Source organism: Nipponia nippon, unplaced genomic scaffold (genome assembly GCF_047370975.1).
Source record: "Nipponia nippon isolate SJK-2023a ecotype South Korea unplaced genomic scaffold, ASM4737097v1 scaffold_4, whole genome shotgun sequence".
NCBI lineage: Eukaryota > Metazoa > Chordata > Aves > Pelecaniformes > Threskiornithidae > Nipponia > Nipponia nippon.
Window position 1 is genome coordinate 74,793,627 of NW_028262358.1, and position 8,805 is coordinate 74,802,431.

Here is an 8,805-nt window from a genome sequence, read left to right on the forward strand (position 1 = left end):
GCATTATCGAACGGTTAATTTGTATATACACTATTAAATATATTTGCCTTTTGTAAGGCAACCTTATATATTGCGTCAGCTTTTATTATTGCTGGGAACAACGGAGGAATGGTAACTGTTGGGTAACGCAAGTTTTCCTTAGCCTGTCTTGCATAAAGACACTGGCTTCAATTAGAGGACTCTCAGATCTGAAATCTCTGGAGTTCCATTTCCTTACAGCTCGGCCCCTAACACCTTCAGCGTGTTGCAGCAATGGGCCACAAAAGGAGAGCTAAACGCATGACTACGTGTGTGCTGTCAGTACCAGGGAACACTACAGTATTTGTTATAGCAGGCCTTCAGCTTCGTTACTGCTCTTCAGCCCTTACTTAAAACAGAGCACGGCAAAGGACGACTGGCATTTGGAAAGCCAGCGATTGTTAAGAGAAATAACACTGACTCCTACAACTTGTATGCAGTATGGAACAATAAAATACTCAAAGATGTTGGAGAGCCACGGGGTGTTGGCAACCAGGAAGGCTCAACAACATCACATCTGCTAAAATTTGAACTTTTTTTTTACAGAGCACAGAAGTACGACTTTGGTGAGGGTTCTTTTTTTACAACTGCCTTAACCTTACTGAGGTAACAGTGGACTCTGTTAGCTTAAAACTCCGCAGCCCTTATTCTTTGGAGTAGTTGTACAAGAATGCCCTGCTCTGACGCAGAGCACTTCATGCACGCTCAACGCAGGCTCTTTCCAAGATCCTCCTCAGCTTTATTATTTGTTACAGAATAACCCAAACACAGCTTTATAAAAAAGTACATGTGTTTGGTAGTCCGAAAAGTAAATTAGCCCAGAAGTTGGTACTCCCGTTACATTACCCAAATTATTTAATTAGCTTTCCACGAAGGTGGTGCCAGTGTGGTGTGTTCATACAGGACGTGCCTTGTGGTGTTCACGAGAAACAACTGAAGAACCACATTGCAGAGCTGCTCAGATTTTCCTTTAGCAGGCTTCTGCATAAAGAGTTGCAGCCATTTAAGAGAACTGGGAGAAGGGTGTATCCAGTGTTGTCAACTCTTATAATTTTGATTGTGATATTTGCTGTGCTTCTTACAACTCCAGTTTCTAAAGGAAAGCTCAACAACTGAAATAGGTTAATACCTGCCATGCCGGCAGCTTCCTCACAAGGCACAATAAAATTGTGGCAGGTAGTGGTGCTTCTTGTTACTTACTTGTGTGTGGGGAGGAGAGGTCCATTTTCCATGTGATAAAATGAAAAACTAAGCTTCCAATTAAGAAAATATCTTCTAGTATATGGTGACAAGCCTAAAACCGTGACAGAAATCCTTCTTAAAAGGTCAACAAAGCAAAGACAAAAGGAGTGGGATGTGGGTACCTAAACATCAACATTTAGGGTCACTTGGAGTGCCCTACAGTATGGGGCTCAGCCTCCAGGCTGAGCAAGTCTCCTGAAATGCTATGGCATATCTGCCAACTCAATATGGCCACCTCTGGTATTTAAGATATCTGAAGTGTTTCAACACGGTGAACTAGTCTGCCTCAAATGGCTTCTGCACCCTCAGACAATTTCTACCACATTTAATAGGGAGAAGCTCAAAGGTACTACGTGCCTACGAGTTGCATGGAAATAATTACCTTAGCAAAGAGCTAGCCCCAAACCTGCACGCTGCGGAGGGAGAGGCAGCGGGGCTTCGGGCCTGCGGAGGTCTCTTCCCAGAGGTGGGCGGCTGGCCAGCCAGCGCTCACAGGAGTCCCAGCTGGCCACCCTGCCCCTGGACAGGGCTGCCAGGGGGCTGGGAGGGCTTTCGGGGTGCCCAGCCTGGGTAAGGCTGGAGGAGAGAAATCTGTGGGGAATGAGGCTGTGTCAGTTTTGCTGCTTGCAAAGCAGCATATTAGGGAGAGCAGTTAAGCATTCAAAATGATTAGCGAGGCTGGGTAGTAAATTCCTTTCATCATTTTGGCTGTCATCCTAAAATATGTGCTCTAGATTTACCACAGATTTGCTTGGTTTGGGCCAGGGAATTTCATTAAGTAACTCCTGCATCATGTGATACACAAGGTTGCATTAAATGGTCCAGTGATCATTTCTATTCTTCTGTTTCAATGATCCTTTTCTGAAAAACAATGCTAGCAGAGTGAAGAGGAAAAACGAAGCATTGGTGTTTAGGAAGTACAAAGAGCCCAATCTATTTAACTGCTGGGGCATTTTTTTTTTTTTTTAATTGAATAGCAATTCCCAGGATTCATTGATCTTTACATTACTTTGAGCATCCTACAAGGACAGAAACCATGATGGGGGAGAGTGTGAGTAATGAGCTAGCAGCCTAGTGAATCATTTCCCCTAAAGCTTTTTATTTGTAGAGAGACAGATGGTGGGAGCTGTGAAGAGGGAGAGGGAGGAGAAAAGCTGGTTTTTGCAAACAACAAAAGTAGGGATAGAGGACAGTGAAAAAAAGAAATAATCAGCAGGTAAGGGAGAAGAAGAGGCTGAGAATACACCAGCTGTTTCAAAACCAACACATTAATGTTAAAATGGATTAGAGTTAAGGGAAAATATAGGAAGGAAATTACAGAAAACAAGAGCTTTGTGGCCGAGAGGGGAAAAATTTACCAAGAGCAGCCCTAAAAACACATTTGTAGGTGAACTCTTGAGTCAGTTATTAACTTTATGTGTAAATAATGGGGAAGTAGCTGAAAGTATGCAAGTCTCCCTCCCGCAGGCTGGCAGGTACCCACGGAGGCAAAAGGCGTCGCTTGAATGGCGACGGTAGCACTGGGGGTTTCTCTCCCAGCACCGGTACATTTTCAAGGGGTGCGTGGGAGAGGAAATACACTGTCTCTAATGTGGAAAATAAGAAGCAAAGCAAGAGAGTTACATACTTAACGCTGGGATGAGTGCAGCATTAAGATAGAGACAGATCATTGAGAAACAGCCTGCTTTGCGGGCTTGCCAAAGCTCAGATGAGATTAATGCATGTAAAGATTTTTTTACGCAAGTCACCTATGTGACAAAAATATGGTTGTAAAGTTTTTATCCCACGTTTAAGCTAGATCGGCCTCTCCAGTGAGGGAAGCGTACAGTGGTTCTAGTACAAAGTTAATCCAATAAAGCCTTGCACGCAAGACGTGAAATGCTGCCCTAAGAGCTCATTTTCTCCTGGTAGGCTCTTAACTGCCATCATTTGGTGCCATTTAAGAAAATAAAGCAGCAGACGTCCCTGCAGCCTCTCTGGGACCAGCAGCAAGGCAGATAACGAAGCTGGCTCATTAGAGCAGCCCCACTGAAGGGCACCTTGCTAGGAGCATGCCCCTCCCTTGTCTCCAGCCAGCGACTGGGCTGCAGGTGCTGGAGACCCAGGCGTCTTCATAACGGCATCAGTCCAGGCAGCAAACTTTGGTGGCGTGGTCAGGGGAGCTCCACAATGAGATGTACTGATGGAGGAAAAGGAGCTATTGCCACTTTTTATCATGCCTCTGGGTTGTCCGATTGGAGGTGCTGGTAAAGCTGAGGGTGATACCTGCTCTTAAAAGGTAATGGAGGGGGAGAAAGGGGAGCTACGTGGCCTCACAGTGCAAAAGGTCTACCGTGGCAATGAAGGAAAACACGTCTCGGAGTTTCCTTGCCCTCAGCGTGCAGAACAGGTGCAGCTTATCTTCCAAAGCAAACATCTCTCTTGTTACGCTTTGGCTTTAATTTAACAAGTTCCCCCATGCCCACACCTGCGGGAGTCTGCTGCTGTTTAACCTGTGTTTGGGAAACAGATCCTGCCTGGAAGGTCATGGCTTTCAGCAGTCTCCCCCTCCACCACCCTTGTTTATATCACGATGTTGCTGCAGGAAAGCATTCCCATAATACTGCATTTGCAGTACCGATGGGCTGGTGCTGCTCTTTTTCCCCGGTCCCTGACACGGGTCTTCTGAAGTTCAAGGCTGGCATGCAGCACGTCAGTATCGTTAGAAATCTCCACTGTGTCATTTCTGCTTGAGCTGTGCCAATAGCTGCTCACGTGGGTCCCCGCAGCCAGCACCAACCGCACTGGCACACGAACATCTCACAAAAGCCACTTGCAAAGCCCTCTCTGAGACGCTAGGCCTTCAGACACACACCTCTCCCGCTTTTTCTAATGCTATTATAATTACTGGAGGAAGAACAATGTCTATATTTGTGCAATATTTGTATTAAAACAGTTATTGCTAACAGTGAGAGGTGCTTTCTGGTCTGCAGGAGAAGCATATCTGGAGCGAGCAGAGGCATCCATCGCGCGCCTGCTCTGAGCCACGGCTGCAGACGGGTGCTGGATGCTGCTGCCCGTGCAGGCAAAGCCAAACCAGGCCCTGAGACGCCGGCCCGCAGAAGGAGGCAGTGCAGTAGCAGCCTCTCCAATGCAAATTAAGCCGGGAGTAAGCTGGGAGAGCTCAGCCCCGCTCCAGCCTTCACAGGCTTGGAGCCCTGCGTCAGCCTGATCACGGAGCCGTGCACAGACCACCAGCCATGGGTCCCTGTCTGCAGCCAGGATCTCTTGCAAACAAAGAAAAAAACATCTAAAACTAAGTTTCCCAGCCTGACCAGATCTGCCAGCTAGGCTACATTTCAAGGGCTCGCTGGTGTAGATGGGAGCAGACAAATATAAATGCACGTATCCTCCATCGTGGCTCTAGGCACTGCACACCATTGTGCAGATCCGTGCAAACTGGAAGAAACACCACCAAGAGCAAAGGGAGGTTTTTTTTTTAAACACTTGTTCTTCATTGAAAGGTATCAGGGACTTCTCCAGTTTCCAGAGGGGGAGAGAGCAAGTGTCTGCCTGCCTACCTAACCCTTGGGTCAGGCGAGCTTCGCAGCACCTTCTGCAGCCGCTGAGCCCTCAGGACTAATGGGCAAATCCAGGGAATCTCAGGCAAAACATGGATGCACCCAGTGGCTGTAAATCCCTGCAGGACTGGCTGTTGTGGAAGGAGGAAAGGGGTGGCCCAAATCCTGCCAGGGAGCAGGTGACTTCCCAACACGTAGTTTGCAGGTTGGGCAGATGAAGGCCTCCCTGTTGTATCGTACCAGTCTTCTAATGGGGGGGAGGAAATGCATGCTGTGGGAAAGCCCCAGAAACACAAAAGTGTGGGTTTTTTCTGGGGCTGCAGAAAAAGGTACTGTAATGACAGACACGGGACAAAAAATAATGATTAAAATAGTTAATAATTAAAACTGATTTAAAAAAATCATGACCAGCACCACCTGCAGTGAGCTCATTCTGACTGTACTTCATTCTTTGGATTTTCCACTTTTTTTTCTGAAGGAGTGTATTCTGGAAATACTATCTTGGAGGCTTTCTTCAAAGCTACCTTCCTTTACTCGGGCTGACAGTCCTTACAACATGTCCGTTCTGTTTTTCATCAGCTACCTCCAGTTAAAATCTGCTAAATGTGATGCTTTGTGACTGTTCAGCACTGGAATGCTCTCATGTGCTGGCCTCCGGATTTCCAGCAAGCAGCAGGTGCTGCAGTCCACTGTTAAAAAGCCTGCAGTCTTCAAAGTAAGCAATTTAGTGAGAAAGACTTCTAAACAGATAACACTACTGCGTATTGAGTTGAGTGGCCCAGGAGCAGTGAGTGCATTAGAGAGTCTTTCATCCCTAGGCTGGGAGAGAGAATTGAGCCCGGCCTGGCACTGACCAAACGCAGTCAGGTTAGTACCTGGTAGCATCACTTCAGTTCTCAGTGGGCGTTGCGTGCGTCTCACTCGCATGTGTGAATGCACGCAGCCAGATGCACACGACACCCATCATAGTCTTCCTCCCAGATCTTGCCTCTGAGCAGGTCACGCAGAGACACTGAGATCCAGCCTCAGCATCAATACGGGCACTAGTCATTCCTGAATGCCAAATTAACAGCATGCAGCAGACAACCGACCATTTCTCTTTACAGCAAACTAAAGGTATCCCTACCAAAAATGATTCCAGATGCTCGGTACTGGCTTTCCCCATGTACAGGGTAATGAGTCAGGCACTGAAAAATTATTTGGAAAACAGAAGTTTTACTCTCCACTTTACTATTGCATTGCTGCAGACAGTAGAAAGTTATCAACTCGCCCTGCTCCAATCTCCTCACCTAAGAAGCTGAGACGATAGTAAACTGGCCACTTAGGTAAAGTTATTGGAGACTTACTGATTAAAGTACTACATGCATACAAATAATACTTATTTTTATGGGTCCGTTCTCCTCCCAGCCTTAGAGAGAGACACTTTTTTCTTGAACGACCGGCTGTGTAGCAGCTGATACAGTAGAAAGCCAGCAGTAAGACTGTCCCAAAAGAGAGGTGAAAGGGGGTTCTTTAAGTAGGCACAATAGAAACCAAGACGACAGACAGGGAGTATGATAAAGTAATGAGACAGAGGAAGGGAACTATACTGTAATCAAATTGAAGGAAGCAGCAAAACTAACCAGCTAGCATAGATTCATCTTTTTTGGCTACACGCTTTATTTTAAAAGAGGTAAAATAATTTAGCATTTACTATTTTTAAAATGAAGAGGATAAAGACAGCAAAACAGTATTTTCCTCCAGGCTTCTGTGTCCTGTTTTAACTTATTAGTTGGAAACCGACCTACTAAAGCAGCACAGTCCCTCCCCGGGACACAGCCATACCAATGCCAATTTGGTATATCAGTACATCAGCAGTCAAGAGACTGATGGCTGCATCAAGACAAGACAGCCAGGTACAAAGTACATGGAAAACAAAGACAAAGCATCATCATGTAACTTTTCCTGTAACACAACAAATGAAAACTGCACATCTCAAACCCTCACATCCGTTGATTGATGCAGTCCAGACTCCTGGCTCACTCCAGGCTGGAGTTAATTACTCAGGAGTTAATTCCCAGGAGTAATTAACAGGTTGAATTTTAAAGCTCTGAGCTGGACGGACTTCAGCATTGGAGAGACAGGTTTCATCGTTCCCTCAAAGCGGTGCCCGGACAATAGCATGAATTTTGTGACCTGTTTCACTGGAGCTACGCTAGGGAAAAAGCATCATCCCCATCAAACCAGCCTGGGGGTTTTTTTTGTTTCTGTTTCCCACATTTCTCAGTCCTGCACACTTCCCTGTTTTTGATGTCTTACAGAGCAGCTTGTCTTGAACTGCCTGATGCTCCTTGTCCCAATGGCAGTTTCCAGTACAAAGAAAAGTTCACCTGGAGACCCACATCAGGCTCAGCCTGTGCGTCCCTACACAAAATCAACATTTGCTCTGGTGTGACCCTGTACTGCCTTGCCAGCCAAAACCAGGACTGAGGTGAAAGAAGAGGTGTAGCCGGACAGCGCTATCGTATGGAGACAGGGTGGTGCTCGGGAAAATTATCCAGGGCATTTCTACATTAAGTTTGGTCCATCTGTGGTGGCACCCAGACTGGTCTTTAGCAGACAGCAAGAAGGCAAGCCTTTACAAGATACTGTCTGTGAAACAGCATCAGTGAGAAAATCCAGTGAGTGCCAGAAAATCTGGTGTCACATTGCTTGTGACAGAGCTCAGTAAAATGAATGCCTTCAAGGAGGCAGGGCAGCCCATGGCCTACCTGCTCCCTACGACCAGAACAGTTCCTAGGTACATCACAGGGAAATGCATTTTATCCTACCAGATGAACAGTGTACAAACACAGGCTCCAAACAGCATGTCTGTGAGCTCCTGGCTTGTCAGACAAGTCTCAGTATCTCAAACCCTAGCACACACTGGGATTTAGCAGACTCTCAAGGCATTTTGCATCAGTCCAGATACCAGCTCTGCTACTATTATGCAGTATATGTGCTATTGCCGAGCTAAAAGCACGGTTTCAGTTCTGATTTCTGTTTTTTTCTCACGTGCTTCCATTAGCTAACCTCTAATCAAAAGAAGCAAATAATTTCTCATGTGTCGTCTGTATTTTACAACATTAGAGCCAGCTACGTAGATAGCTGCTCTGTGCATAACGCTGAAAACCAGAAGGCTATTCTTAGGAAGAGCGTACAGTCTGACTCTATCTGGGATTTGAGTGGCTAACTAAAATCCTTTGCAAATTATCTGTCGCTTCTTTGTAAGCCCTGCTTCCTTTCTTTACGTCTGAATTTGGACTGGGGATAATGAACTTCCTGTATCATAGACTGGGATACAAGGAAACTCATTGTACACTCACCAAGGAAGAGTATATCAGTAAGTAGCTTATAAGGCAGCTCTGAAGGGTCTTGTTAGAATGACTTATTCTCCGAGTTTCAGTGGTTTGATTAAGTGGATCATGTGATAAACACTTATAATGAACTTCTTCAGATGCTGCCAGGGGAAACCCAGCAGATAAAATGCTGAGTCCCACGGCACTGCTCTCTGCATAACAAACTGATTACAAAGATGGAAAAATCATGCAATTCACTGGCTTCTTCTACTCAGGACAGCACAACAGTGTTATACAATTTTCTCTCTGCTGCCCCAAATTAAAATATCCTTGCTACTAAATCCAGTTCAAACTAGTGCAATTTTCCTCCTACAATTCACCAGGCAGATTACAGCTAAATGTAACCACTTGCGAGTGAGTCTAGTCATCCTTCTGAGTGACTTCTTTCTTATTAAAGAAAACAAAATAATACAAACACACAAAAAAAAAAGCCAACCAAACAAAAACTGAGCATAAACTCACAATTAACATATGCTACTTTGATTTGTTTAAAAAATATAAATCTAAGTCAACCTGAATCACCACAGGCTAAACCTCATTTCATTGGCAAGTGAGAGAGGTGAAACAGCAGGCCATGCTCAAGAGCACCCCTTGCAGTTTTGGCCAAT